General features: G+C 40.7%; 1 pseudogene; it reads right to left on the reverse strand.

The window, feature by feature from the left end:
* Positions 1-718: 718 nt before the first annotated feature.
* Positions 719-23,245, reverse strand: part of LOC135873818 (ATP-binding cassette sub-family B member 5-like) — a 34,765-nt pseudogene continuing 12,238 nt past the window's right edge.

The raw sequence follows: 23,245 nt of genomic DNA on the forward strand, positions 1-23,245 counted from the left end.
CTGAATTTCCTTCTAGTTTATCTTTCCATGTTGAGATATTGATAGTTTTATATATGGTTTTGTAATTTCATAGGTATAGATAGATCCCCTTTTAGGCTCCAAACCAAATCAAGCCAACAGAAAGGAATATAGAAGCGCGAGCACCAAGGACAAGCTAATTAAAACTATCCTCCCTGTATCTCTATGTGAAAAGTTACAAGGACAACTTGCTAATAGTACTAGCACATCCACAGACAAAGAGTCTGTTTGAGGAGGTGATAAGAGTTGTTGTAAAAACAACTGTGCTCTGGAATTGGTCTTGCAAAAATCCTTTACCCCCTTCATTTATTCTCCTGCTTGTTTTCTACTACTGTATCAAAGAAGTTAAATAAATTGATGGAAGTCTGTCATATCTGGAAAATAGAATTGTAAAATAAGGATGTCAGGAAGAGGAGGTAATAAAACATAAGTGCAAGATGTGACTTAAAAATAAAAAATGAATGTAAATGAATGCGTGTAATGCAAATAAATAATTAGCAAATCAAAGGTGCCAGCCTAAAAGTTATAACTGTGATCTCCCATGGCCAAAGAATGCGTAGCACGGAGATAACCAGATGACGCCACAGGGCCAGCCAGAATCCACCCAAGTACCCCCCCTCCCCAATGGAGGGCTGAAGACTCGAAGAACAAAATAACACTCAGCCATCAGGGATGTGCCATCTGCTGATTAATTATCACTTCAAACAAACATCAGCATGATGAAGCGATTCCCATAGACTTGTAGAAGGACAAGATCCTATAAGAACAGAACCAAAAACTCAGGGACTTTAAGTCTGGTTCTGCAACCACCCTCCAGGAGCATCGGATGCGCATCTGACAAGGACTCGGCTCCACCCTCGTGTGCAGGCTACCTGGCCAGTACTCTGCCACGAGCAACCTCTAGGCTGGTAACTATAACAACTCTGCAGAACTTGTATAAATGTGTAAATGAATAAGGAATAGTAGTGAAATAATATTGAACTGCATATCCTGATTTCTCTCTCTTTCTCTGTATTTACAATAAACGTGGCATTTTGCCTTATCCCTCTTATAAGATCCTGTTGGTATTATTTTATTAGTATAACACCCACAGCCCCAGAGTATCAAAGTGGGTTGATTCTGAATTGCACAGATGAAAGAATCCATGACAGTACAACAGTTCTAAAGTATAGCGTATAAGAGCAAAGAAAGTTTCCTACTAATATGGTTTAAAACACTGTTTCCAGGGTCAGAGCAGGCCAAACTCAACTTGAAACTGTGTTTTAAAAACAAACAATTTTCAAAGTATATTCAAGAGTTTTCTAAAATATGGCTTAAAAACAGCCTAGTTTTATCTATTGGCCATTCTTAAACTGTGTTGTTAACAGGAGTGGTTTTAAAACCATGGTAACATAAATGGTATGAAAAACACTGCTTTAAAATTGTTCCACTGTCACAGCCTTAGTGCCAGTCCAGGCCTTGTCTCCATTAAACAAAACTACTAGCACGTCTCTCACAGTTGGGCTAGCAACGGTGACAGAACCAGGTAGATCAGCCTCTATTCTAACCCTGGTTAGAGAACATGGTAGTAAAAGTGCCTGTGCTCTGCCTACAGTACACTAGCACCATTTCTACCATTGAAGTTGCACTGGGTGCTAGAGCAACAGTGGGGGAAAATGCTGAAAATGGTGTATATACCTGTGTGTATATACTGCACTACAACTGTAATTGTACAAGCACCCGGTTGTCTAGCAAAGTTAGGGGGCATCTGTATTCTGACAGATTCTGTGTGTAGTGTGGATCCAACATCAAAATTAGGCAATAGAATTACAGACTAGACTGTTACCTTTTCTTTGGAACCCCCTTTGTGCTGTGAAAGCTTCCATCCATCCCTTTAGTTGGGATTCCACACACAGCAGTTGCCAAAGGAACTGTGCTACAAGGAAGCTGGAGGGTGGGGAAGGGGGCCTGATTTCAGCACATCCTCGGGTATCTGTGGATTTGGGGAGGCATGGGGGGAGGAGCAAACCCCAATGACATGTACAAACAGAACAATCTTGGTTTTTCGCAGGAGGTGGTGATTTGGCTTTTGTTACCATTGTGCCTCTCACTTCTTGGCAGAGTAAAGAACTTAACGCATGTACTAGTGTATGCGTGACCTGCTTATTGCTCTATCTTTTAAATAAATGAAGTTGATATGTCACAAACAAGGACTTTCACAGCAAAACTTTAGTATCTTTGTAAGGTACCTGTGCTGCTGCAAGTGAATAATATAACCCCCTTTTCTCCATCAGCTCTGAATGTGTTCCTACTTCAGCCACAGCACCATCAGCTATGGCCACTATTACATTTGCAGTCCGAATGGTGGAAAGCCGATGAGCTATTACAAGAGTGGTTCGACCTTTGCTGGCCTGTAAACAAACAACCACATTGTAATTTGTGTCCCCTGTGGCTTGGAGATTTAGCGTAATTTACTCTAATTGGTCATATTGAGACTGTAGTTACTTTTTAAATTTTGAATAGAATAATTAAAGAGAGAGAGAGTCAAGAAAATCAGGGGAAGCAAAACAAGCTTTCTGATTTTGTTTAGTGTGGATGCCGGCAAGCAGGTGTCCTGTAGCTCAGCAGAGACAGAACCAGGATACGAAAAGTTTTAGTTGTCAGTTGTGGAAAAACTGATGGATTGTCAGGATGTTTAGCAAATAAAATCAATGGGAGCTAATCTCTGAGCTGCTTAAGGTTATGCCGTGTGGAACAGTCTCATAGGGACTGAATCCTTACAGAGGAGCAGATGGAGCAACATGTGCTCTAGCCCTGCCCCAGTGTTATATCATAATAATAATAATAATAATAAAAAGAAGAAGACGATGACCAACAGGATCTTGTAAGGGAGATAAGGCAAAATGCTGCATTTATTGTAAATACAATAACAAGATCCGAATATAAAATTCTATATTGCTACTATTCCTTACTTATCTATATATCCATTCATACAATCATTCATACAAGTTCTGCAGAGTTGTTATAGTTACCAGCCTAGAGGCTGCTCGTGACAGAGTACTGGCCAGGTAGCCTGTACACAAGGGTGGAGCCGAGTCTTTGTCAGATGCGCATCCGATGCTCCTAGAGGGTGGTCGCATAACCAGTCTCAGAGTCCTCAGCCCTTAGAATCCGTTTTTATAGGAATTTATTCCTATGTTAGTCTATGGGAATTGCTTCATCATGCTGTTGTCATGATGGCTCCATGACGACTATCAGGTGTTTATTTTGTTCTTCAGTTCTCTCATCCTTGGGATGGTTGGGTAGATTCCGGTTTGCCCTCTGGGGGCCATCCAGTTGTCTCCACTCTGCGCATTCTTCTGCCGATGGATATTGAACTCTTAGGCTGGCACTTCCCTGCTCATTCATTTATTATCTACACCAAGCATCCATCCACATCCATTCTCTATCTCTATTTTAGTCACAATTGTTATTTTGCTGTCCCTCCCGACTTTAACAACTCTCGGGGTGTTACAAAGTTACTTGAGCTTCCCGCCATATAACATTCATAACAAAGCGAGATAAAAACTACAAAGGGTGGGAGTCTCTGTGTGCTGTTTCTGTTGTTACAAAGTACCGCTTTGAGTCTCCCTCTCTGTGAGCAGTTGTTGTTACAAAGTATCGTTTTGAGAACAGACTCTGTCTTAGGATGTACTAACACAATTAGCAGCTTGAGAGTTTCACACAGAGAGGGGGAGAAACAGAAAGCAAGAGACCTCTTAATTAGCAATGCCCTGTAATTTAAACCATGAGGAATCAAAAACTTACTTGTGATTTTAGTACAGACCTTCTTTAATATGATCCAACACTAACATGCCTCTATATAGGGGCCCAGGTAGCATGAAGTTGGCTATGCTACCCTCACACCTCCCAGGAGTTTTCCTGAACTGTGGGAGCTCTCAACTGTCTTCCTGAGGCTTCTGTAAGTGTCTTCTTTGCTGCCAGAGTGGCATAAAGACACCCAGGACACATCTACTCTGCAATATCTCACCTGAGGCTAGCCTAGGTCAGCTGACTCAGACTCATGGGGCTCAGTCTGTGGGTCTATAAAATTGCAGGGTAGACATTCAGGTTGGAACCCAGGCTCTGGGACCCCATGAGAGGGGAGGGTCCCAGAGTTCAGGATCCAGCCCAAGCCCAGAAGTCTACCCTCAGTTTTACATCATGAGCCCCTGTCATAACTATAAAGGGAAGGGTAACAGCTCTCCTGTGTACAGTACTATAAAATCCCTCCTGGCCAGAGACTCCAAAATCCTTTTACCTGTAAAGGGTTAAGAAGCTCGGGTAACCTGGCTGACACCTGACCCCAAGGACCAATAAGGGGACAAGACACTTTCAAATCTTGGGGGGGGGTTAAGGCTTTGGTGTGCTCTTTGTTTAAGGTTGTTGTTTGCTCTTGGGACTGAGAGGGACCAGACATCAATCCAGGTTCTCCCCATCTTTCTAAACAAGTCTCTCATATTTCAAACTTGTAAGTAAAAAGCCAGGCAAGGCGTCTTAGTTTTACATTGTTTTCTCAACTTGTAAATGTACCTTTTACTAGAGTGTTTATCTTTGTTTGCTGTACTTTGTACCTAAGAAAGAGGGGGGTCCTCTGAGCTCTTTAAGTTTGATTACCCTGTAAAGTTATTTTCCATACTGATTTTACAGAGATGATTTTTACCTTTTTCTTTAATTAAAAGCCTTCTTTTTAAGAACCTGATTGATTTCTCCTTGTTTTAAGGTCCAAGGGGGTTTGGATCTGTATTCACCAGGAGTTGGTGAAAGGAAGGAGGGGGGGAAGGGTCAAATTCTCCTGGTTTTAAGATCCAAGGGGGTTTGGATCTGTATTCACCAGGAGTTGGTGAAAGGAAGGAGGGGGGAAGGGTCAATTTCTCCTTGTTTAAGATCCAAGGAGTTTGGATCTGTATTCACCAGGGAATTGGTGAGAAATTTCTAAAAGCTTCCCAGGGTAGGGAATGGTGGCAGCGTACCAGAACTAAGCTGGTAGTTAAGCGTAGAAGTCCTCATGCAGGCCCCCACACTTGTACCCTAAAGTTCAAAGTGGGGATACAGCCTTGACAGCCCCACAAGCAAAAGTCTGCGGACACAGGCCCACTCACAGGTGGTTAATTGCCGTGTAGATATACCCTAAAAGGTACCTGGTTCACATTCATGTAGTCCCATTTGAAACAGGACGATATTAACATGAGCTAGGTACCTTTTAAAGGGCAGTGAGAGCACAGCACTGTACCACGCTTCACAAATCACACCCCTTTGGTGCACTTTGCCAGTGCCATGTAGACAAATCGTTCATCAGTGCTCAGGATCTGTTTTCTGGAGGGAGTAGCCACGAGTGACATGCAGTGGAATAATAATCAATGCACACTTCTTCGGCAGTGCACATCTCTATGAAAAGCATGAACTAGAAGGAATCAATATTTACACACTCAAAAGATTAACATTACTGTAGCACTTCTTAATACCCCATTTGCATTTTTGTTAGCATTGGTCTGATGATCTGAAAGTACAGAAATATCTATTGTACCAATTCAGATGTTTGTGTATTTAAAATTGATTTTCAAGAAAAGGACAAGATGTTGATTCTAAAAGCTCTAACGGTGACAAATTATTTGCCAAAGGGCAAATGTTGCCCTCACTGATTTGCACCCTATTTACAATCTGATGGTAGCCAATGGGTTTGCATGTGCATCAGGGCAACTTTTCGGCCCCATAACCACATAACAATACATTCATTATATCTACGTGATTTAGACCCCAGTCTTGCACTGAGGGCTCACCCATACAGAGCCTCGCTGCAGGATTGGGCCACGGTGAGAGTTACCACGTGGTTACTGTTGTTCCCAGTGGGGTTACAGCATTGTTACTGCTGAGCAATGGGCAGCATTTGGCAGTAATTGAGTAAATCATCCCTGTCTTTGCAGTACAATAATAATCTTGTTCATCTATTCCTTGCTTTGAAAGAAAATATATTTGATTCAAGAAGATGGAACTAGAGGTTGTGTCAATAACCCAGCATTTACCTTTTCCAGTGCAGCTTGCACTACTGACTCACTTTCTGTATCCAGGGCGGATGTGGCCTCATCTAACAAGAGAATTTTAGGGTTGCGCACCAAAGCTCGAGCTATGGCTATTCTCTGCTTCTGGCCACCACTCATCTGGGCTCCTCTTTCTCCTACAAGGGTATTGAATTTCTGAGAAAATAGCAGAGACACCATCAGTTTTGCAGTCTAAACAATTAACCACTAAATAGAGCTTGATCCACAGTCCATTGAAGTCTGTGGAGAGATACGCCACCCCCCAACCTTGATTTCAATGGACTTTGGATCAGGCCCACAGTGAGAGCAAGATAATTCTGTATTATGGGAGCACCCTAGTGAAATGAAAGCTAAGGTTATATATTGTCTGATCCCCAGAGTGCAGGACACAAATCCCATTTGGAATGAAATCTACACAAAGTCACTTTCAGTAGCAAAAACGTTCCCACAAGCAGGTGGTCATGGAATTTTTTCAGATGGGGTACTCAGGACCAGAGGGGCATCCCAGGGCAATAGAGGGAGTTTCTGCTCGATCTGGTACTGGAACACAGGTTTCTGATGTGAAAGACCCAAATCTTATCCACTCAGCCGCAGCATCCCTCAAAAAAATACATGTCAGGTCTGCTGCCCTGATTCAGCCAGGTACTGAAGCACCTGCATAACTTGAAGCACTAGGATGACCAGACAGCAAGTGTAAAAAATCGGGATGGGGGTGGAGGGTAATAGGCGCCTATATAAAAAAAAGCCCCCAAAATCAGGACTGTCCCTATAAAATTGGGACATCGGGTCACCCTATGAAGCACGTAAGTAGTTCTATTGACAGTGAGGATACTCATGTGCCTGAAGTCATGCACATGCTCAAGTGCCTTATTGAACTGGGGCCTTTGTGCCATAAGCACTACCCTGATCACCACCTTATATGCCTAAAAATACAAATTTTGAATGACACTGCAATTTCCACTCTTGGCCACAAGGTGGCTGTAAAAATCAATGTTTCCCTGCTTACATTTATCAGCTGTTGCTGAGTTTTGGTTACCCATATTCTGTGATTTTGCAGCAGGGCAGCTGTCCCTCAACTTGGGGCTGAGATTGAAGGAAAGACAACCATAGTTCTTACTTTTAAGATGCATTTATATCAGAGTCATCCATGCTTCCAGCTTTTGGATTCACAGTTATCTCTCCCCCGACCCAGCCCGGATTTATTTCCATTTCCTTAGATGTCTGTTTCAGAGAATTTAGAGAAACATTGCAATTGATGTAAATTCCTTCTGTCACACACACACAAAATGGTTTCTTTTATGGTCATATCGCAATATCTCACTTTATTTCTAAGAATGCAGGTTATTTTAAGTACCATACTTACATCAGGAAACTCCATGATGAAATCATAAGCATTTGCTTCTTTTGCTGCATTCTCAATTTCTTCATCAGTTACATCCTCTCGACCATATCTTATATTGTTTCTAATTGTTGTCCCAAACAGAACAGGTTCCTGACTGACCACACCAATGAATTCTCTGTAATGTCTCAGATTAAGGGACTTTATGTCATGTCCATCCACTGTGATCTAAAGAAAAAAAAAAGACTATGAGAGCCTGAGGTTGTATATTATTATTTTTCTTCTTATTTTGTATTACCGTAGCACCTAGAAGCCCTAGTCATGGACCATGACCCCATTGTGCTAGGCGCTGTACAAACACAGATCAAAAAGACAGTCCTGTTCTTGAATCTTTCTAAACCTACAAACGTTTAGGACAAAATCTTCCCATTCAGTTTGTTAGGGCAGATTTAGGATTCGTGAGGAAAGTGAGGATTTATTTTTGTTTCAGTGAAGAAATAGTCCTTGGCCAGATGTTTCCATACACCAAGTGGAGATTTGCCTCTGCCGGCACCACATCTGGAGTAAGGCCAAAGTAAAGGAAAGAGGAAGGGGCTCTCAATCTGAATCCTACCATCCCTTACATAGTGTTGGCTGGAGATACTTTTCATTTTTGCAGGAGAGGAAAACTTGAAACCAGCAGAGGCCATCTCTGCTTATCAATCATATGGTATTATGGTTTACTGACACACGCCCTAAGGCCTGCATGAAGCATGGTGCAGGGAGGATAGAAGGGAAAAAGAACAACCATCATGTATCTTAAATGGGAGATCAGTCCTATGCAGGTAATCCATATGGTGGAGGAGGTAACATAAGGTTTGGCACTTTACACTTTAGCTGTGCTCAGAAATGCCCATGAAAATTCTTTGTCTGGATAGCAAATAGGACAGGTCAGATATAAGGCAATCGTTGAGATGAACACCGGTCTTCTACGTGCACTCTCACAGGACTGTGTGACACCGGAGCCGGGGTGGGGTGTGCTTGGCTGTATTTTATTACAGTGCTGTTTTTTCCCATTTCACACATGAAGGGGATCACCATTATGTAGTGGCCTGGAGGACAGAGTTGCGAGAAGGCCAAGCCCAGAGACTGTCCTATCAGGACCCTGGCCCACTTCTCCAAAACTCGCTTGCCAAGTCACAGCGCCAGGACAAGAAGTTCAGGTTCTGGAGTGAGCCGCAAGGATGGAGTAACTTAAGTATGGATAATCAGTGGCCTCATCTTCCTACGTGGTCATGTTACCTCAATCGATTTAGATACATATATGGCCCCTATCACTGTGGCACATGAACACCTCTAAAGTAGTTAAGCTTAAAAAACAATAGCCTCTCTCTCCTCTCATCACATACTGTCTTAAATACCATGAGCCTCCAGGTCCCTCAGAGGAGTGTAGATCTGATCTACTAGTAGCGCTCCAGCTAAATCTACTGGAGCTAGATCTGAATAGCAGGTAGCAGGTGATTCAAACTGAGATCTGGGGCCAGACTCATTGGCAAAGATCTGCCAGCAAAGGACAGATCTGCATTTAGATGATCCCTCCTAAATAATATTTAATAGTTAAACATTATATTTATTTCAATTCAAGACAATATCTACCCTCCACAGGAAACCCTATAAACAACACTGTTAAGCAAGTAGGCTACCCAATATGCAGGACACCAGCAAAGTGTGTGTTTGGGTGTTCTAAATCCAAGCCCAGCATCTGCAACAAATTCCTAATGTAAAAGGTGAGGCTGCTCAGAACAGAAAACACCCTACAGTATTTAAAAAGCTTGCCAGTGATTTATATAACTTCCAAGTGATCCACTCTCTGAAGGCTGTAAGGCTCACTTTGTAAGAGTTAGACTTTTGTTAAATCTCCCTGCATCAGATGGGAGGAACAGGGGCTGATTGGCCCAAAATCTTGTGTATTATAGTTGGGTACAATATCCCCAACTTTGTGCTCCACTTGTCTCCTTTCTCCTTGAGGACTTGTATAGCTATAATTCTTTGTATATTACTATTTTAATACCTATGTAAACAGTACTATGCTCTAGAATGGCTGTACTCACCACTTCTTCCTGTGGATCATAAAACCTGTGAAGCAGCTGGACCATTGTGCTCTTACCACATCCACCGCTGCCAACCAATGCCACCGTTTGTCCACAGTCAATTTTCAGAGTGAGACCTTTCAAAACCTTGTGGTAGTTAAAAAATAAAATGTAGAACAATCTCAAATTAATGAGATTCTGTCACTTAGGGTGACCAGAGGGCAAGTGTGAAAAATCGGGACAGGGGGTGGGGGGTAATAGGTGCCTATATAAGAAAAAGCCCCCCAAATTGGGACTGTCCCTATAAAATTGGGACATCTGGTCACCCTACTGTCACTAAATTCTGCCAGATTTATCCCTGCTACATTTTCAAAACCCACTCATTCTCATTGCAAATTCTGGCTCTGATCTTGTCTCATACCTCAACCACTGGAACCTGCCCTTCCTGACACCTCACATACTCTAATTTGTCCAGTGTTCTGCAGCAAAAAGTCATCTACTGTCATGATTCTGACCACAGTCAGTCCCTCTTGAAGTCCTTCCATTGGCTCCTGCATGCCTCCTGCATCACAGTGAAGCCCTTGGGCTCACCTTCAGGACCCTGCATAACTTTGCTTCTTCCAATCTCTCTTCTCTTGTCCTTTTTAGAGGCCACACCTTTCTTGCCTCACTCAGCTCAAACATTCCATTGGCTGACAACCCCTTTTTACATTCTTCTCCATCACTCTTCTCCATGCCTTCTTTTATGTTTCCTCTGTACGCATGGAACTCAAATCAACCGCCTGACTCCAATCTGCCGTGCTTCCATCCTGTCCTCTAAAGCACACAACTCTTTTAGCATAATACACAAGTAACATGCCATATTTCAAGTTGTAGTCACAGTGACTACAACACAGCACAGAATAGGTGTTTCTCCTACCTGGACATCTGGTCTTGAAGGGTAACTGAACTGTACATTATTAAATTCAAGTGTTCCCTTTATGTGATCGGATTGTGTCCATCTGAAGAAAAACTATCTATAGTGGGTTTCTGGGGAGTGGACAAAAATTAAAATTTAAGCAAATAATTTACAAATGCACAGTTGAGGGAGGGAGATATCATTATAGCCTGAATATTTCATATTTTTATTCTACAATTTAAAACATCTTCCACACCACACCCATTTTAGCATTGGGTAGTTTGCAATCTAAGGCTAGCTGCCATAGTTACTTTGCTTTGGTAACTGCATTCTGTTCTTTGTAATTTCCTTTTAAGAGCCTGAACATAATGTTTCTTTCTAAGCCAGTTTGGTCTTTTTCCTTTTGGCAAACACTAATTTTTTCCTCCTTTATTTTTCAATGGAAATTACCATGGCTTTTTGCTTATTACTACTTTATTTTTCTATTGGCATCATTAGTGCTCTCATACAAAATAATAGCCCAATTATGAGGACAGGGTAGAAGGATCCATACCTGATCAATTATCTTGAAAACTTTAAAGGCAGCTCCTCTAGCAATAGAGAAAGTTTCAAAGTGTGGTGCTGCTGTGCCCAGGCAATAACTACTAAAAGTTACGCAGAAGAAAACCTAGAGGAGGAAGAAGTTGAAACCCACACTGAAAACAAATCCAAAATTAAAGGCTGGTCCTATAGTCTTGATTTAGGCAACACTCCCATTTATGACCATTGGAGCTATGCCTCAGAAAAGACCGCAGGATCAGCCCCAGCACTGCTGTGTCATTCACAAGACATTCCTAAGTATCAAAAGAATAAAGTTTAAACCTTGGAATGCCAGCACAATACCTTATAGTCTGGACCAATAGAAACTGAGAAGGATTTTTGCCAAAATTCTATGGAATTTCTACATAAGAAAGAAAGAAAATGATTATTTTTGTTTTCTATTCTACTTGCCTCTGTTGTAGTATATTTTAACACCAAATATTGTTAAAAAATACAAAAAGGCCGTTCAAAAATATTTATTGACCCATTAAAGTGAATGGCCTTTACCACTGCTAGATAAAGTTTTACAGAAAACTCAGAAAACCTGCAAACCACACTGTGAAAGTCCAACATATCTTTAGCTGACTACACCATAAACCTCACTATAACTCTGAGTTTTAAGGCAAGCAGTAAATAGAGTTCCAATTTTCCAAACAATTAAAGACTCCACATAGTCAAACTTTTAACTTTATTCTATAGAATATCCTTCAAATGAATAGAAACACAAGATGTGAGGAGTACAAACAGCCACCCTACCTAACAGTAATTTGTGAGGAAGAATCTATTAGGCAAATTTCACCTCCTCTTCTGGTTGTGGAAAATCCATGAGCAGATTATGATTTTCTCTAATTTGTTATTTTAAATTATCTGATTACGTTTTCAATTAACTTCATTTACTGCTATTCAGTTGTGATTGGTCATATAGTCGCATGGTATTGTTTCTGTTCCCTGACTGCAGTTATTATAATCCTTGTGTCTGCTGTGAATGCTTTTGGAAAGTAAATTTAACATTCATCTTCTATGCACATTTGTGCCGGTAAAACAAACTGCATGAATGTTCATGGAAAACAAACACAGAAGAGACGCAAATATGGCGGAGACAAATTTTTATATAAATTCAAATTAATATCATGAAAGAAATCACTATTTGCCTCACTCTATTAGATAAGCATGTTAGCTGAAACAGCTATGACTGTGAAGTGCAAAACCAGGTGGATTTAAGTCATCTTTATTTGATCTCAGAGTGAACACTTCACTGAGAAGAATGAAAAATTTACATCTGCTTTGTTGTTACATTAAAAAGACAACAGCAAACCAGTTACGTAGTGAAGATTCTCTTCTGCCTATCTAAATTCTTGTATTAGTGCGCATTACCCTGGTATCCAAACACAACTTCACAACCAAAAGGGCAAGGAACTTAATTTTAACTTATATTTTACAGAACACAACCAACTCTGCAGGAAGTTATAGAAAGAACCCAGTGCCTGAGCGGTTGTGGATTCTCCAGACATATGATATCTCTTGTCCCTGCCTATAGCCAACATGTCATATACTCAACATCACCTTCACAATGAAGTTAGTTTGTAGAAAGACACTGAGGTTAAAATACGACACTTACAGCCAGGACAGTCCCAACTGAATAGCCAGTATTCTCATCAAGAATTAAGGTAGTTCCATACCAAAACCCAAGTCCGTAACATCCATTTATAATTAGGTGCAAAAAACCAAGAGACAGCTTAGAAGCAATAGCCTTTTTTATACCAAGGTTTTTTGCTTCTCCTAGTTTACTTGTACATCTGTTAAAAAGACAAACATAGGTTAGTCATTGTGGCTGCAGACAAAGTCATAAATTAAAAAAGACATTAACTATTGAGAGTCAGACCTATTGATTTCCTGAGCTTGTTTTAGGGATCTATCCTGCCATAGGTTACACCCTTCAAAGAGGATATGGGTTCATATCCTAATGCAGGATCAAGCCTGAGTGGTTGACTCAATAGTAAATCATGTGGTCTTAAGACCCATCTTTATTTATTTCTGTGCTACTGCTAACAATTCCATCATCTCAAGCCATTTTGTTATGTCTTTATGCATCTGGATTCCAGCACTGCCTTCAATAAGGACCCGATTGGATGGATTTGAGACTCTTCTTTTTTTTTACTCTGAAATTTAACTGGGTTTAAGCACATTAAACCGGCTGTAGCATTATCAGAATTTACATGTCATACATGATGTGCTCTGTACATGTGATCAATAGCTATCCTGTGTTTGTATCTCTTGTCTAAACTTCTCTAGTCGTGTTAATCATTGAAATCTGACATTGTTACCCATATTGTATGTGATTCAAAGCCATCCAAAGTATGACATGTATTTAGAGTAAACAAATGGCACTGAACATGTGTTAGCTGCTTATTGTATCAGAGTTTTCATTTATCACTGTAACATATGAATAAAACCTACTAGATTTGCTAGGAGAATAGTTCTCTTTCCTATCATCTTCTGATGAGCCTAGTGGCAGCTTTTTTGTTATTAATAAAGACAACACAATGTTTATCTGGATAATTTACTTGTTAAAATGAAGAGATTGTCTAATATTAATTAATATTAGAAAGTTTCTCCATTTTTAAAGATAAAACAATTTGAATTGGCCTAAATATATCTATCTACCTGTCTATCTGTGCAAAGAAACTATTTTTTTTTAAATCAGGCATTTTTCTTTTAGTTTATTTCCTTTTCATGAACCATGCTCTTAGCAATTGTGAACAGCTGTTAAACTCCTACTAAAGGAAAGTTAACACTTACAATGTAATTTGGTAATTTAGAGATCAAACTGTACATTTATTCACACATAAGAATAAGACACAGGATTTCACTAGTGGAAATCTGAGCTTTTCGGTAACTGTAATTTTGGCAAGTATATAGCAAAAACAGTTTCCATGAAATTGCCTTTTGTTACATATTAATCTTTAAAATCTTGCCTACCTTAGAACAAAATGCTGCTGATAGTACTACGACGGGGCTTGTGGATAGGATCACAAGTGTAAATATCCATCCCTTCACAAAGCCAATCACTATGCCTACTGTGAACATTGACATGTTTTGAAATAGCTGAGTGAATTTTTCTCCAATGCCATCACTGATTAATTAATGTCTCTGGGGGAGGGGAGAAGCAATTTTTTCAGCTGAAGATAGAGATAATATACATATTACTCTAAACTATTTCTCTCTCATTTTTATTAGGGCTGTCAAGCGATTAAAAAATTAATCATCATTAATCGTGCTGTTAAACAATAGAATACTATTTACTTAAATATTTTTGGATGTTTTCTACATTTTCAAATGTATTCATTTCAATTGCAACAGAGAATACAAAGTGTACAGTGCTCACTTTATATTCTTGATGACAAATATTTGCACTGTAAAAAAACAAAATACATGGTATTTTTCAATTCACCTTATACAAGTACTGTAGTGCAATCTCTTTGTCATGAAAGTTGACCTTATAAAAATAGAATTATGTACAAAATATAAATTCATTCAAAAACAAAACAATGTAAAACTTTAGAGCCTCCAAGTCCACTCAGTCCTACTTCTTGTTCAGCCAATCGCTCAGACAAACAAGTCTGTTTACATTTGCAGGAGATAATGCTGCCTACTTCTTGTTTACAATGTCACCTGAAAGTGAGAACAGGCATTTTCATGGCACTTTTGTAGCCAGCATTGCAAGGTATTTACGTGCCAGATATTCTAAACATTCATATGTCCTTTCATGCTTCAGCCACCGATCCAGAGGACATGCTTCCATGCTGGCGACACGTTAAAAAATGTGTTAATTAAATTTATGACTGAACTCCTTGGGGAGGAATTGTATGTCCCCTGCTCTGTTTTACCCATATTCTGCCTATATTTCATGTTATAGCAGTCTCAGATGATGACCCAACACATGTTGTTGATTTTAAGAACACTTTCACTGCAGATTTGACAAAACACAAAGAAGGTACCAATGTGAGATTTCTAAAAATAGCTCCAGCACTCGACCCAAATGTTTAAGAATCTGAAGTGCCTTCCAAAATCTGAGGGATGAGGTGTGGACCGTGCCTTCAGAAATCTTAAAAGAGCAACACTCTGATGTGGAAACTATAGAACCTGAACCATCAAAAAAGAAAATCAACCTTCTGCTGGTGGCATCTGACTCAGATGATGAAAATGAACATGTGTCGGTCCGCACTGTATTGGATCATTATTGAGCAGAACCCATCATCAGCATGGAAGCTTTCAAGTTTTAAAGCTAATTGTAGTGTAATTTTTGATAACGGCTGCAGAGCGCTGGGACCAGGCCAGGAGCAGAGCCTGAGTTTATCCTTAAAATAAAACTTATTCCTGGAACTGCATCCCTTCACCAATAGCTCCTGTTTCCTAAGTCCTTGCATCCATAAGACCTCCAAAAATCTTAGAACAGAGGTGGACTGACCCCAGGTCCTATCAGTCTTAAGAGAATGGGCTACCCTGTCACATTAGCCTTCTCACTCTATATGGCCTTGGAATACCAGAGATTCCCAAAGAGATAGGGAAAAAAGGATTTAATGGTTTGTCCTTACTCCTCTTCTTGGATTAGCTGATTTCATTAAGTGTTTAAACCAACCAACAAACATGGGGGAAGGGAAAGGGAGATTCTAGCCAACTTTCTCCAAAACAGATGAATTGCAAGAATATAAACTGCTTGTGATATATTAGTTTCACCTAAAAAGATAGACTCTAGCTCAACCGAAATAATTTTCGGGAGGTCTATAGACTGTTTTATACAGGATGTCACAAATGATCACAGTGGTTCCCTCTGACCTTGGAATCAGTGAATCTATAGTGAAAATATAGCCTGCATCTTTAAGACCATAAGTTCAGCTCCTTCCTATAGAAGTTTTCAGACAGCTTGCACCTATGTCTGGATCTTGCTGGTCTGCAGGGATTAGTTCCCAGGGTTGTATTCTACTTTAAGTTGTTAAATACTATTATTTGACAGACTGCTAGTTAAAGACAGACTGCTAAACACATTCATGTTATTGATAATACACCTAACAATTACTCTAGACATTTTAAACAGAAAAAACAAGTGCAGGGTTCCTTCTTGAACCATTAGAGGTCACTGTTGTGTATGTAATGCCAACTTGCTTACACATTTCTTGCAAACACTACAGCACGGTTGTGCTCAGAAAAGTGACTGTATAAAGGGCCCCATTTTTACTCTACAGATCTGGCCCCTGTAGATCTAGCTACTCTTACTGCAACAGAGCTACCCAATACAACATTGGGATGTGAGTTGGACGGTCTTCAGGCTTATGCACAACCTACAGAATTGTTAACTGAGTCCCATATTTCAGATGGTGCCAAAAATAATACAGTTGGACCCTTGATCTCAGTTTTAATTTGTGAAGCTGGTAGCTAGAAAAAACACCTTAATTGTAAATTGGTGATTTGATATTACTGAAAAACAATAACCCTCACAATGTCAATGTTAGAGTCACTTATCATAGTATGGGCACACTCCAATACCTCAATTATAAATGAGCCACGGTATCCTTCACTGGGCAGATTTCTACTTGCACCCACTGAGGTCAATAGGGTTGCATGTATGAAACTGAGAACCATATTTAGCACAGAGCATTTGGCAAGGCCACCAAACAAAGCTTTTCTCCGACATCAGCAATACCCTCTGTCACAGCTGTCTCAGTATTCTGATGGGAAACTCAGTTTACTGTGTGGAGAAACAGCATATCCTTCAATAGAGGGAGCTTGTATTTCTAACAAAAGATCGATAGCTACTTTAATTTCTGACTGAATTGCTCTGACCAGCTCATTTCAAAACACACATTTTCCTCTGGCCCTGGTTACAGGGCAGGGGGCTTGCAGAAATAGAAAATGCTACTACCATTAATTTCTTGCTACTAGTCCCATCCTCCTTGTTCTCTCATTCTTTTCTAATGAGTCATCCACATTTTATTCCTGGAATGAAAATGCTTTAATACTTTTGTTCCAACCTTTTTCTTTTTATTTATGCCAAACATGCTCCCAGTAAGGCTGATAGGTATGACATAAGGCAGATTTTGACCCCACCAGTGCATCCAATATTTGCATCACAGGATGTTGTTTGTAAGATCCCAGAGATTTTTTGGGGGTTCCTGAATTCCCTGCATCTCATTAGATTATTGTCTATTCCACAGCTGTAATAATCTGGATCCAAGACTGTCAGAAACAAATTTATGGCACACCATTAGAACATCAGGGTAGGAAGGGACCTCAGGAGGTCATCCAGTTCAACCCCCTGCTCAAAGCAGGACCAATCCCCAGACATATTTTTGCCCCAGATTCCTAAATGACTCCCTCAAGGATTGAATTCACAACCCTGGGTTTAGCAGGCCAGGCCAATGCTTAAACCACTGAGCTATCCCTCCCGCTTGTGTCAGGGTGTGATGTTTCAGGAATCTTAGCCTCTAGAGCCACCTGCAGGTCTTCTGTCTGTACACAATTCAGCCCTCCAACTGAGAAGCATCTAAGTCCAACCCCTTTCAGGGCAACACAAACTCAGACCAGCATCCAAAGTTTCTCAACAAATCTACCCTTTTCTGGACTCTGTCTTTAGTCGCCTTCCTCCAATACCAGAGGAGACTTTCTGAGATTTGTGGTTTTCCTACACACCCAACCCCATTACAGGAGTCCCTCTTTTCTCTGTGGTTCTTCCCTTCACAGTGAACTTTCTCCCTCTTTTATGAGGGCCAGGTGTCCATTAAGCAGCACTTACTGCCTCTTAGTTCTTTTCTTCTGGCTGAGAAGCAATTAGCTAATTATTGTTTGCAGTATTGAAAAATAACCCTGTGTAGCTCATAAGCTTGTCTCTTTCACCAACAGAAGTTGGTCCAATAAAATATATTACCTCACCCACCTTGTCTCTCTATTAATTAATTATGGCACAGGTGTAATAGATATGACTAATAACTCCTTCCCATCACATTGACTCATTAAAAAACTCCTCATCATGCCTGCCAAATCATTTCAACTTAAATCCTCCCATTCTCTACACAACCCAAATACTGGTTTGCGTGCTGGGTATTTCCATGGGGTTTGAGGGAGGTGGACTCTTTCTCACCAGATGATGAAGTTTCTCTGGAGATGCTAAGCCTGGAGGGTTCAGTAGCCTTTGTGTCCCTAAAGAGTCTTTCTCTCTCTGAAGACTGGAGAAGAAAATCTGTGTAGAGAGGTCACTGACATGAGGAAATCACAGTTTAAATTAGCCATGATAGAGCAACTGGTGATTAATTCTGTCTTGTAAAAATAATGTCAAAATATTTGTGATGTTGTTGTTTTGTTTTGTGGGGGGGGGGTTTGGTAACAAAGTTAATGATTTGATTCAGGGTTAAGATGTTTTTTAAATCCATTTGCCAGTTACTAATTAGAACAATAAACAAGTGAATAGTTAAATATATTTCAAAAGTCAGAGTGTCACAGGCTGGAGGAGCCAGCATTAAAGTGTCCTAAGTGAATTAATACTTTTAGATTGAACTCTTAGTTGATAATTGGTTTCCTCATAATAACAAAATGTGGAGTTACAAAACTGCAGAATATCACCCACTGTAGTTCTTCTCTTTCCTCAGGAATCTCGGATATTTCCTGAATTGGGGATGCCTGCGGAGTTCTCAGGAAAGCACTGCTCTCATTTATTTTGACTAAAAACATCTCCTTGATTTATGGCAACTTTAAAATATTTTCAACTGTCCGCTGAAGAATTAAAAGGCAGTGAGAGGTTTGTGGGTTTTCTTTAGGAGGTGGGTAAGAATGGAGTTTTATATAATACTAGCTGCTAATCTCTTGCTGCCTTTTATTAAATGATGAAAATGGGATTTAGACAACCTCTGGGAAGGGATGCAATCCAGCATCACTAAGTCTAGTTCTTGCTAGAACACCAGCTTTGCTTCCTGATTTATATACATTAGTGCAGGGTTGATTCAAGCACGTCCATGGCCCCCTGAGAATCACCTCAGGTTTATCTCCTCCTTCCCATGTAATATGTTTTTCCTCCTGCCTCTGGGATTATAATTAAAACTGTATGTTGGCTGAAATAAAAAGCTACTATTTTGGGTGCAGAAATGGGCTGGCGGTGAGGCTGAGAGGACAGCCGAGGGAAACGTACAAAAGTGCAGCATTGAGCAAGCTGTGGGGTTGAAGGTGCAGAAAAACGTTGTGGAGAGAAGGGAGGAAGCAGCAGGAGCACGAAGCAGCAGGCAGCTCTAAGTGGCAGGGCAGTGCCAGAATTGAGGGAAGGGAACTGCCACAATAAGGCAACAGGTGCCACCAGGCGGAGAGGGCAAAAGTCACCAGAAGGAATCTTCTTACCTGAGCAGCAGGAGCCACTTGGGCAGAGGTTGGCTCAAATCACGAAGTTCTTGAGGTCAGCAGGTGACAGGAAGATTGAGGAGGAGGGGGGGGGGTCACAGAAAACCCCAATGGAGGCAGGAGATGTGCAGCAGGTGGGGGGAAAGTGCAAAGGAAGCCCTGGTCAGCGGTAGTGGATCAACCTTGCAAAGGGGCCAGAGGAAGCCCCATTTGGGACAGGAAAGCAGCTCCATGAAAAAAATGAGACCAGCTCAGGGGAATAACCTGCTGTGAAGGAGCAGAGCAGTATCCGCAAGGGGGGAGGGGCCCTAGATCAAGCCCAACCAGGGTCTGCAGACCCCTGTCAGAAAGAGTCTGGTAAAAGGCTCTGATTGGGCAGGAACAGCCACCAGGAGGGGGTGGAAAAACTCCTCAGCCAAGGGCTACAATAGGAGCATCAGGCAAGGCACCTGGGAGGCAGGAGCCACAGCCTCTTCCTTTCTCCTTGACCCCCTTTTATTCCTCTTAAATCTTCCTTTTCATTTATATCCCACCAGTTGTGCGCGTGTGGCTCGGCTGGTGCCCCAGTGCTGGGGAGTGGCAAAATCTAGCCAGAAGGGTTTTGAGTCTTCGAGATACAGCGAGAGGTTCAGCTCAGCTTGCTCACACTGTCCCTTTGCATGCAGTACAGAGGAGGGAAATGAGGAGCAGGAGCAGAACACTCTTTCTCACTGCCTCCCTGTGAGGGGTCCTTCCCACCCCAGGTGCAGCCTGTCACCAGTGGATCTGCAGCTTCTGACACATAGTCTAGTACTGATCCTGCAAGATCTAACAAAATAACCAGTTCTTCAACCTATGTCAATCTCCCTGTTGTTCCCCTAGACTCACTTGTTAATGGCATTTGTACAATTTCCTGTAGAGACCACATGAAGGTCAAGGGGAGCTTTATGAAAAAGGCCGACACACTCTCATGCTTCTAAAAGCTGGAACCGAACTAACCCATTGCTCACCTCTGCTGTCACTGAATGGAGAAACTCACAGCCACGTGATCCAAAGAGAACAAGGCTTTTTACTAATATGCAGCCTTCTGACATCTCTCTTCCCAGTCATTGGGTGACCAACAATTCCCATCAGAGATTTTCTCTCTTTTTTTCAATCTTTCCCCATAAAGCTTTCCCCAAAGGTCATTATTCACTGCATGTGGAAATGCCGGGTAGAACTTTGTCAATCGCTTTTAGCTGCAGGACTAAAGACCCAACCACTCCCAGTCTTTATTCAGGCCTAATCTGATGGTATCCAGTTTGCAAATTAATTCCAGTTCTGCAGCTTCACGTTGGAGTCCGTTTTTTAAGTGAAGCTGCAGAACTGGAATTGATTTGCAAACTCGATACCATCAGATTAGGCCTGAATCCAACATGAACTTAATTTCCCCAATACTAATCTAAACTTAATTTCCCCAATACTAATTTCTCCCTATTGTTATTCACACCTTCTTGTCAACTGTCTGTAATGGGCCACTCTCTTACCACTTCAAAAGTTATTTTTCCTCCCTTGGTATCCTGCTGTTAATTGATTTATCTTGTTAGATTGACCTCACACTTGGTAAAGCAACCCCCATCCTTCCATGTATTTGTACCTGCTCCTGTATTTTTCACTCCATGCATCTGATGATGTGAATTCTAGCCCACGAAAGCTTATGCCCAAATAAATTTGTTAGTCTCAAAGGTGCCACAAGGACTCCTCGTTGTTTTTGCTGATCCAGACTAACATGGTTAACACCCTTAAACCAGTTCATATTTGTCTTTACTCATACTATACGGAGTAATAAGGACTTTATTTAAATCTGATCTGATTAAACAGCGTATCAGAAACTATAACAATAAGAGATTACGCTGAGACAAAAACTACATTAAGATGGTGTTAAGTTTGAGAGTTCATAGCAGTAATTTAGGGTAAAATACTTTACAGGGATGTTGTAATTGTCCTCAAAACAAGCAATAGAAACTTAAGAAAGTCATAGTTAAAGTTTCATTTAAAAAAAATCAAAACCTGTTAAAAGTGTGGAAATCCTCAGGTAAGGCACTCAAGCAATCTTACTTTGTCCTGATTAAACTGATTATTAAAGACATTAGATTTTTCTTTATTTTGAACTCATGGGATATGGTGGTCCTAAGCAGCTCCTGTAGAGGGAGAATCCTCCCATAGCCAGTTGTGGTTCCTTTATGTCCCCTATATGCCACTAGAGTGGCGTACAGGAGCTGGGATCGGAATTGGGCTTCATGTTTTTGTTGAGTACTTTATAGGTGCTGTGTGTTTGTGGGATGGCTGAGTGGAGAATGAAAATATGCGACTTTCTAGGCAAAGCTGTATTTTTTTTGGAAGAAGGAAAGTCTGTGGGCAAAGAAATGAGACCACACAAGAGGCTCTGATTTTGTGGCCGGAAATGCTTTCTGAAGATTTAGGGTTGAATTCTGCAGCCTTTTATTATGCAATTTCCCATTAAAGCCAAGGGACAAATTCTGGGCTCCTTACATTTCCTCCATCCCCATCATGAAATGAACTAGCTTGGCTATTTAAGTGCAGGGAATAGGACCTTTTCCCAGGAGGGCTGGTCATAAGGGCTTACATACAAGAGGTAGCATTGGTTTAACTAATTGTACAATCCCATCCAACCCCCTGGGTACATCCTCAGGCAGCTGCCCTGACCATACTGTTATTTTTAGGAGCTAGCTCAAGCACAGCTAGCATGTGTACATCTACCCGAGCTGGGAATCACCCCTCGCAGCTGCTGTATAGATGTGCTCTGTATGGGTAACTAACATCACGTTGGCACGTGTTCACATGACATCTGTGTGTGATGGTTTACGCGACTGACCAGACTGAATAGACAACTTGTAATAACAAAGGTTAATTACTTTCTTAAGACCCTATGCATGATTAAAAGAATCCACTGAAAAAATGTAGGAATTTCCTATGATTCATCAAACCGTTTGCTCCCTTCCCACCTGCTCATCACTAGCCAACTTTTGTTTATTTACAAAACTTTTTCAATGTGTATACCTCTGCAAAAGCAATTATGTCTGCTTCACAAGGATGTATCAGACATTTACTTGTAACAAGCAAGCTCATGAATACATTTATATAGTAGGAACATTTAAAATGATTACTAAAATGTAATTAATTACTATGGATGCAGAAAGATTTTATTTGTGTCAAGTCACACTGCCATGTCATGAAACTGACTGCATGAATGAAAAACAATTGCAAATGTTATTTAAAAGGTGGTGGGGAGGAATGAAAAACATAACAGTGGAAAACCCCTAAAAGGATTGGTACACAGGTATGGAAAAAGTTGCTTCAGGTCTCAAAGTGTGTGTGAAATAAGAAAGTGGAAAAAAAATAGGAATGTGAGTCTTAATAGGGAATCCTCTTTATTCCAACTAAAACTACTTTACCAAGTATTAAAAGTAAATCACACAACAGAGGTCTCTTCACTTCACTCTTGCATCATAAAAGTGACCCATTAAATTTTTGTTTTCATGCTCACTGTTGCCGATGTGTTATGCACTTCATTTATAGTAAATAAAGCACTAAGCCCATTAATACTGCATAAATTGATAGTGGTTTGATCCAGTTTCCTCTGAAGCAACAAAAACTAAATTGCCAGGTGTGTTCATATGAATAGCAGATATGAAAATGAGAATTCTACTTATCACCTGAGGGGAAGGTTCATAAGAACGGGCAAGTTGAGGGTAAGAATTGTCACAGAAGCCGTTTGTTTTAAACAGAAGTTTTACTTAAAATTGTTCAAAGATCAAAATAATGTCCCACGAGCACACCCAAGAGAAAAAAAAAATCTGTATCCCAGGCACTCTGGTTATTCACTCAGTCATTCTTGTAAAATGTTCTGGGCGCTACTGCTGCTGTA

Source organism: Emys orbicularis, chromosome 2, assembly GCF_028017835.1.
Source record: "Emys orbicularis isolate rEmyOrb1 chromosome 2, rEmyOrb1.hap1, whole genome shotgun sequence".
Classification (NCBI taxonomy): Eukaryota; Metazoa; Chordata; order Testudines; family Emydidae; genus Emys; species Emys orbicularis.